Genomic DNA, 7885 nt, shown 5'->3' with positions numbered 1-7885 from the left:
CCGCGAAGGACCCACCACGCCTTGTAGCGAGATAGCGTGCCATCGGTGTTGAACTTGTGCCGGAAGATCCCTTTCCGTGTAACCACATTAGCACCTGCAGGACGGGACACCAAACACCACGTATCATTCCGCATTAGTGCATCATACTCCTCGCGCATGGCGTTGTACCAGTTGGGATCTTTGAGGGCCACGCGATAAGAGGAGGGGATGGGGCTGACGGTGGAGGAAGTGGTGTGGAGAGAGACGGGCTGTTTCGGTTGGGCGAACCCCGACTTGGCCCTGGTGCGCATGGTGTGGGTGTTGGACGGCGGAGCAACCGGGACAACACGAGAAGGGAGCGGGGGCGCGGATGGAGAAGGGCGACGTGCGTGCGGGGCTGCATGGGGGTGCAGCAGCAGGACCCGCGGAGGAGCGTGGATTGGGTGGTGGTGTTGGGATTAGGGTGTCGGGCCCGACATGTGAGCGGGATGGAGGGAGGCGACACGGTGTGGGGACACGCGGAGCGGGCGGGCTGGTCGTCGCAGAGGGAGTGGGGGACCGAGCAGCGCAGGGAGAATCTGCAGCAGATCCGAGCTGCGCGGATCCCGGAGGAGATGCGGACGAGGTAAGTGGGGCGCGGCGTTCGGGAAGGATATCTGGCCCGGGAATTTCTGCGGCTAAGGGAGTACGTGCGGGAGGTGGGGTAGAAAAATAGGGAAAGACTATTTCGTCGAACATGACGTGGCGGGAGACGATGACGAGTCGTTTGGCAAGGTCGAGGCAGCGATAGCCCTTATGTTCGAGGGTGTATCCGAGGAAAACACAACGAACGGCATGGGGGCAAGTTTGTGAGGGCTGGTGGCGTATGTGTTTGGAAAACAGAGGCATCCGAAGACTCGAAGGTTGTCGTAGGTGGGATGGCGGCCGAGTAGGCGAAAATAAGGTGTTTGTCGCTGGATGGCGGACGAGGGACGATGATTGAGGACATGGGTGGCAGCGTGGCGAGCCTCAACCCAGAACTCGGGGGGAGATGAGCATGGATGAGTAAGACCCGAAGAATGTCATTTGTCGTACGAATGAGGTGTTCTGCCTTCCCGTTCTGTGGTGATGTATGTGGGCAAGAGAGGCGGAAGGAGGCGCCATGTGTGGAGAAAAGGGAACATAAGGCCGTGGTGAAGAACTCACCCCCATTGTCACATTGCATGCACTGAATAGTGATGTGGAATTGTGTTTGTACGTAGGCGAAGAAACGAGTGAGGATGTTGGAGGTGTCGGATTTTTGTCGTAGGGGAAATGTCCACGAGTTGTGGGAGAAATCGTCAAGGATCACAAGGTAATATTGAAAACCGGAAAAACTACACACGGGAGAGGTCCACAAATCACAATGAACTAATTGAAATGGTGCTGTGGTGACAGAGTGTGAAGAAGAAAAGGGCAGCCGTGGCTGCTTGCCTAATTGGCACGAACTACAAACACGAGGGTTGGACGTGCCATTATTACATGATGGTAAGAAATCTTTAGCTAAAATGGAAATGGAGGCATTGCTAGGGTGGCCTAGGCGGAGGTGCCACAAGTTGTTGACGACGGAAAGAGCATGTTGGACGCCGGAGTTGCCGAAGAATGGTACAGGTCGCCATGGCTATTGGACCTCATCATGACGCGCCCCGTCGCTAGGTCCTTCACAGTGAAACCATAGGGGTCAAACTCAATTGTACAGAAGTTGTCAATGGTAAAACGGCAAACAGAAATAAGATTGCAAATGATAGATGGTGTGACGAGGACGTCATTGAGTGTGAAGGAGGAGAGTTTGGCGCGGCCGGCAGCTGTGATGGGGAAACGAGACCCATCCCCAACGGTGATGCCCTGGGAGTGGTGCACTAAGGGGGAAGAATAAGAGGTGAGGGTGGACGTCTTACCAGCTACGTGGGAGGAGGCCCCGGTGTCAAGGATCCAGTCGGGGGCGGCGCCGGCGTGCTGCTGCTGTTGCATCGATATGTTGTGGAGCGCCGCGTTGAGCTGGTGGTACTGCTCCCAGGAGGGGCCACCCATGGTAGGTAGCGCGGCGACGGGGTACGCCTGGTGTGGCAGAGGTGGACGGGGCCCGAGGACGCCGGCGGCGTTCGGCGCGGACCACGGCGCACGGAGCTGGTGCGGCTGGGGAGGGAACAGAGTGTCCCATGGGGCGAAGTAGCCCAGCCACGGTCGGGCTTGCGCGGTTGGAGCGGGAGATGGCGTGCCACGGCCGCCCGTGTTGGAGGCGCCCGAAGAGGTGGAGCCGGAGGAGCCGTGGCCACGCCCATGGCCACGGGGTTGCCTGTCACCGGGGGGCGAGGGAGCCGGGGCCTTGCCCTTGTCGTTGGCGGGGTTGCCGGTGCGGTCGCTGCTGGCGTCAGGGGCGCGGCCGACGGTCAGCGCGGTCAGGGAGCCCGTGCCCTGCCCGTCCATGCGTGCCCGCTCGTTGGCAGAGATCTCCTCCATGAGGAGCCGGGAGCGGGCCTGAGTGAAGGACGGGAAGGGTTCCTGCATCGGGAGAAGAGTAGCCATGACCTGGAAACGACGGCCGAGCCCGCGAATGAGCTGGAGGGTGAGGGTGTGGTCGGAGATGGGGCGCCGACCTCGCCGAGCGCGTCGGCAAGCGCCTTAAGGCGCCGGCTGTACTCGGCGATGGAGAGGTCGCACTGCATCATGTTGCGGAACTCGGCCTCGAGGATGATGGCGCGCCACGGTTGGTTGCCGCGGAAGAGCAGGTGGAGTTGGACCCAGACGTCGCGGGCGGTGCTCTCGGGGGACATCACGACGTCCTGGAGGTCTTCAGCGATCACCTCATACATCCAGAGTACGATGGTGATGTCGTTGGTGCGCCACATGACGCTTTTGTGGAGCGGTGCCGCGGCGACGTCGAGGTGGTGCTGGATGTTGTGGCGGCAACAGATGAAGTAGAACAGTTAGCGCCACTTGGAGTAGTTGCCGGTCTCCAGCTTGAGTTTGCGGTGGAAGTGGTGGGTGATGGAGGCAGGGAGGCTGTTGGTGGTGGAGGGGGCATCATCGGGTGTGGTAGCGCCCGAGGCGCCGAGGGTGAGGTGCGGGATCAGCTCGCTATCGGCGGTGCGCAGGGCCACCGGGGGAGGAACGAGCTCGCTGCCGGCGGTGCACAGGGCCACCGCGGGAGGACGAAAGAGGGCGGCGCTAGGGGCGACGGCCGGCCCGGGGGTTGAGGAAGAGGGCTCGGCAAGAGTCTGCTTGCCCTGATCGGTGGTGGGAGGAGCGCAAGCGGGGATGGGGGCTGGAGGTGTGGCGAGGCCAGCCGAGCGGGTGGAAGCGGGAGGTGTGTGAAGATCAGCCGAGCGGGTGCGGCGCAGGAGATGATTCATGGCGGAAGCGGAGGATCAAAGATTCTGATACCAAGTTGAATAATGGAACAATCACCACGCATTGTATTCCATCCCTCGAGGGGTATATATACAGTTACATGAGAGGGAGGGAATCATGGGGAGAGAGATCGTGAGCTACAACGGTCGTGAGCCGTGCATGCAACGCATGCGGTCATGGAGGAGAAGCACTCGGTCCGGGCCATTAGCCACGACGTGGGGCTCCTCGTGACGCGTTCCAACAGAGAGGATCGTACAGAAGGTGACATGCGCGAGGAGGAAGACGGTCGTGGTGTGGGCTGCTCGAAGGGGAACTGGGCCCTGGGCCTCTCTCTCTCAAAGAAATAACACTGGATTGAACCTTTTAAATAAAAGCCACCAGTTTTGTATTAAAGACCAGGGTAGGAAAAATAGAAAAAGAATGAAGACAAAAATAAAAATAAGCCTCTAAAATATTTCTCCTATTTATAAAAATAGGTGGGGCATTTTAGAGTAAAGAAGAATAACATGTTTAATTTGAATGTGGCCCTGTTTTAAAATAAAACAAAAGAAAAATAAATTCAAATAAGTGTGTGTTGCCACCCACAATTATTTTAAAGGGTTTTCAAATATGTTGAACATTTTTTTAAAATACCAAAACAGAAACTTCAAATTTTCCTAAAGCATTTGAAAAGAAAGGGGTTTTTGGTCCATGGTGCAAGTAGGGTTTTTGAAGGGCTCTTGTTGCACCCACACCACATTTTGCAAGATCACCCCAACACATATGCAATCACACACACCACCAAGTTGGCACCACCACACAAGATCAAACAAGAAACAAAAGGAATAAGACATCCATGATGCATGATGCACATGAAATGACAACATCACCAAGTCTCTCATCCATTCACATTGCATCACAAGGTTGCCAAACATGGAAAGGAGTACAAAGGGGGAGGAAAAGCATTAGGGCTGTCACAACACTCCCACACTACAAGAGGATCTCGACCTGAGATCTATGACTGGAAGAACTCCGGGTACTCGAAACGGAGGTGGTCCTCGCGCTCCCAAGTGGCTTCTTTGTCTGAATGGTGTGACCCTTGCACTTTGAGTAACTTGATTGACTTATTGCGGGTCTTGCGCTCAATCTCTTCAAGTATTGCTATCGGATGCTCATGGTAGGATAGGTCAGGCTGGAGGTCGATATCCTGGAGATCAACTATGCGCTTGGGAGTCTTGAAGCATCTCTGGAGTTGAGAGACGTGAAACACATCATGCACATTGGAGAAGTTGGATGGAAGCTCTAACAAATATGCAAGATCACCTCTCTTGCCAACAATTCTGAAAGGACAAACAAGGCGAGGAGCGAGCTTTTCTTTGATGCCGAAGCGTTGAGTGCCCTTCATGGGAGACACTTTTAGATACAGAAAATCATCGAGCTCAAAAGTCATGTCACGATGCTTGCTATCGTAGTAGCTCTTATGACGGGACTGAGCTGCTTTGAGATTATCCCGAATGACACGGCACATTTCTTGTGCTTCAGCAATCATGTCATTCCGAAGAATCTGATGCTCACCAGTCTCTGACCAATTGAGCGGGGTACGACACTCCCTGTTATATAGAATCTCGAATGGAGCCTTGACTGAGCTTGCTTGAAAGCTGTTGTTGTATGAGAACTCGGCAAATGGTAGGCAATCTTCCCACTTCATTCCAAAAGAACTCATGCACGCTTTGAGCATATCTTCAAGGATCTGATTGACTCTCTCAACTTGCCCACTAGTTTGAGGATGGAAAGTTGTACTAAAACGGATCTTAGTCCCATCGCAGACTGAAAGGAATCCCACAACTTGGAAGTAAAGATGCTTCCACGATCTGAAGAAATGAGCATAGGAACACCGTGCAACGAGACTATCCTTGATGTATACAACTCTGCCAGCTGAGCTCCCGAGATAGACTCTTTGACCGGTAGGAAATGAGCAACTTTGGTCAACTTGTCAATGACGACAAACATGGCATCGTTGCCTTTCTTTGACTTTGGAAACCCTGTGACAAAATCCATCTCCACATGATCGAATTTCCACTCGGTTATAGGCAAGGGATGCAGCAGACCTGTTGGACGTTGATGCTCTGCCTTCACTCTGCGACACACATCACACTCATTCACAAACTGAGCAATCTCACGTTTCATGCGAGTCCACCAGAAGGTCTGCTTCAGATCCTGATACATTTTGGAGCTTCCTGGATGTATCGAGAGAAGGGAATTATGGGCTTCATCCATGATAACTTTCCTAGGCTCTCCTTTCGGAATGACAAGGCGGTCCTCGAAGAACAAGGTATATTTGTCATCAACACGGAAGCACTTATATTACGGAATGCTCTTTGCCAAGCCAATCTTAACTTTCTTCGCCATCACATCAAGAAGTTGAGCTTGTCGGACTTGGTCTTCCAAGGTAGGAGAAATCTGGAGATTAGCAAGAAATCCCTGAGGTACTAACTGAAGGTTGAGCTTCGTGAAAGATTCACAAAGATCAGGCTGGAGAGGCTTCAGAATGAGACTATTGCAGTAAGCCTTTCTGCTCAAAGCATCTGCAATGACAGTTGCTTTGCCTGAGTGTAGTCAACGCTCGGATTATAATCTTGGATCATTTCCACCCAACGAGTTTGCCGAATATTGGGACTAGGCTGGGTGAAGATGTATTTGAGACTCTTGTGATCAGTGTAGACCTCAACATGTGTGCCCAATAAGAGATGTCTCCAAGTCATCAGAGCATGTACCACTGTCGCCAACTCAAGATCATGAGTGGGGTAACTCTTCTCACTTGGCTTCAACTGCCTCGAGGTATAAGCTACCACTTTCTTCTCTTGCATCAGAACTGTGCCAAGACCTTGAAGAGAGGCATCACAGAACACTTGATAAGGCTTGGAATCATCAGGCGGAGTCAAGACTAGAGTAGAAGTGAGCTTCTCTTTGAGTGTGTCGAAGGCCAACTGACACTCTAGAGACCAGACAAACTTCACACTCTTCTAAAGAAGGCTGGACAGAGGCTTAGCAATCTGGGAGAAGTTCCCCATGAACCTTCTGCAATAGTTTGCATGCCCGAGAAAGCTTCGAAGCCGTTTCACATTATGAGGAGGTTCCCACTCGACAATGGCATGCACCTTTGACGGATCAACTTTGATGCCCTCGGCACAAATGATGTGCCCAAGATACACAACTTCCTTCAACCAGAACTCACATTTAGAAAACTTGGCATAGAACTTATGCTCTCTTAGGTTATCAAGCACAAGCCAGAGATGTTCTTCATGCTCTTCCTCAGTTTCAAAAAAGACCAGAATGTCATCAAGATACAGCAAGACAAATTCATTCTTGAATGGGGAGAAGATATAATTCATCATCCGACAAAAGGTCGGTGGAGCATTGGCAAGACCACAAGACATCACTGTGTACTCATAAGAGCCAAAGCTTGTCCTGAAAGCAGTCTTGGGAATGTCTTCTTCATGAATGTGAATCTGATGAAAGCCCATCCGGAGATCAAGCTCACAGAAAATCTTTGCCCCTTTCAATTGCGCCAACAATTCATTGATGTTGGGAAGTGGATACTTGTTTCTGATCGTCTTCTTTTCAATGGACGGTAATCGACACGGAGTCGGTTCGTTCCATCCTTCCTCTTGATAAAGATAATTCCACAACCCCAAGGAGATGAGCTTGGTCTGATCAGACCCAGACGCTCCTGCTCATACAGCTGCTTCTTCAACTCTTTCAGCTCTTCTGGACCTAGTTTATATGGTCGCTTGCGTACTGGTTCAGTTCTCGGTTCAATCTCAATTACAAACTCAACTTCCGAGTGTGGAGGCATTCTAGGAAATTCTTTCAGAAAGACATCTTCATACTCACATACCACTGGGACTTGAGAAATTGGAGAGATCTCACCCTTCTCATTCAAGGAAAACAGACGGATCGTGTCATCACGCGCAACAAAGAGAATCACGTCCTCCGAAGGATGAGTTAGCTTGACTTTCTTTTGCTTCACAATCAATATACGCCTTGTTCATCACTAGTCAATCCATACCAAGGATCAGATCAATATCGGACTTGCCAAGGACAACTGGAGAAGCCAAAAACGAATAGGTGCCATCTTGACAGAGAGATCACGAACAAACCCATTCGAAGTCATTTGCATGGCCGGAGAAATGATTTTAAACGTCCTAAGATCATGCTTTGCAAAAAAAGGCCTCGAAATGAATGAATACGATGCACCAGAATCAAATAAAACCTTTGCAGAAAAATCATTAACCAATAGATTACACATGATCACATATGAGGAGTTCTCTGCTTCTGCTGCATTCACCATATTAAGTCTCACAAACTTGGGATTGAACTTCACCATTGCATTGCGTGGAGGCTTGACTGGAGGAGGATGAGCAAGACGCTGCTGAGTGGTGCACTTGTTAGAGTAATGACCCTTCTGTCCACACTTGTGACAAGTCACCTCTAACAGCGGATGGAATTGCACTTGAGGATTCCCTTCCTTATACTATTGAAACCTCTGCTGGAAAGC

The sequence above is a fragment of the Hordeum vulgare genome, chromosome 3H (genome assembly GCF_904849725.1).
Source record: "Hordeum vulgare subsp. vulgare chromosome 3H, MorexV3_pseudomolecules_assembly, whole genome shotgun sequence".
Taxonomy (NCBI): Eukaryota; Viridiplantae; Streptophyta; class Magnoliopsida; order Poales; family Poaceae; genus Hordeum; species Hordeum vulgare.
Note: the sequence above shows the minus strand (reverse complement) of the source record.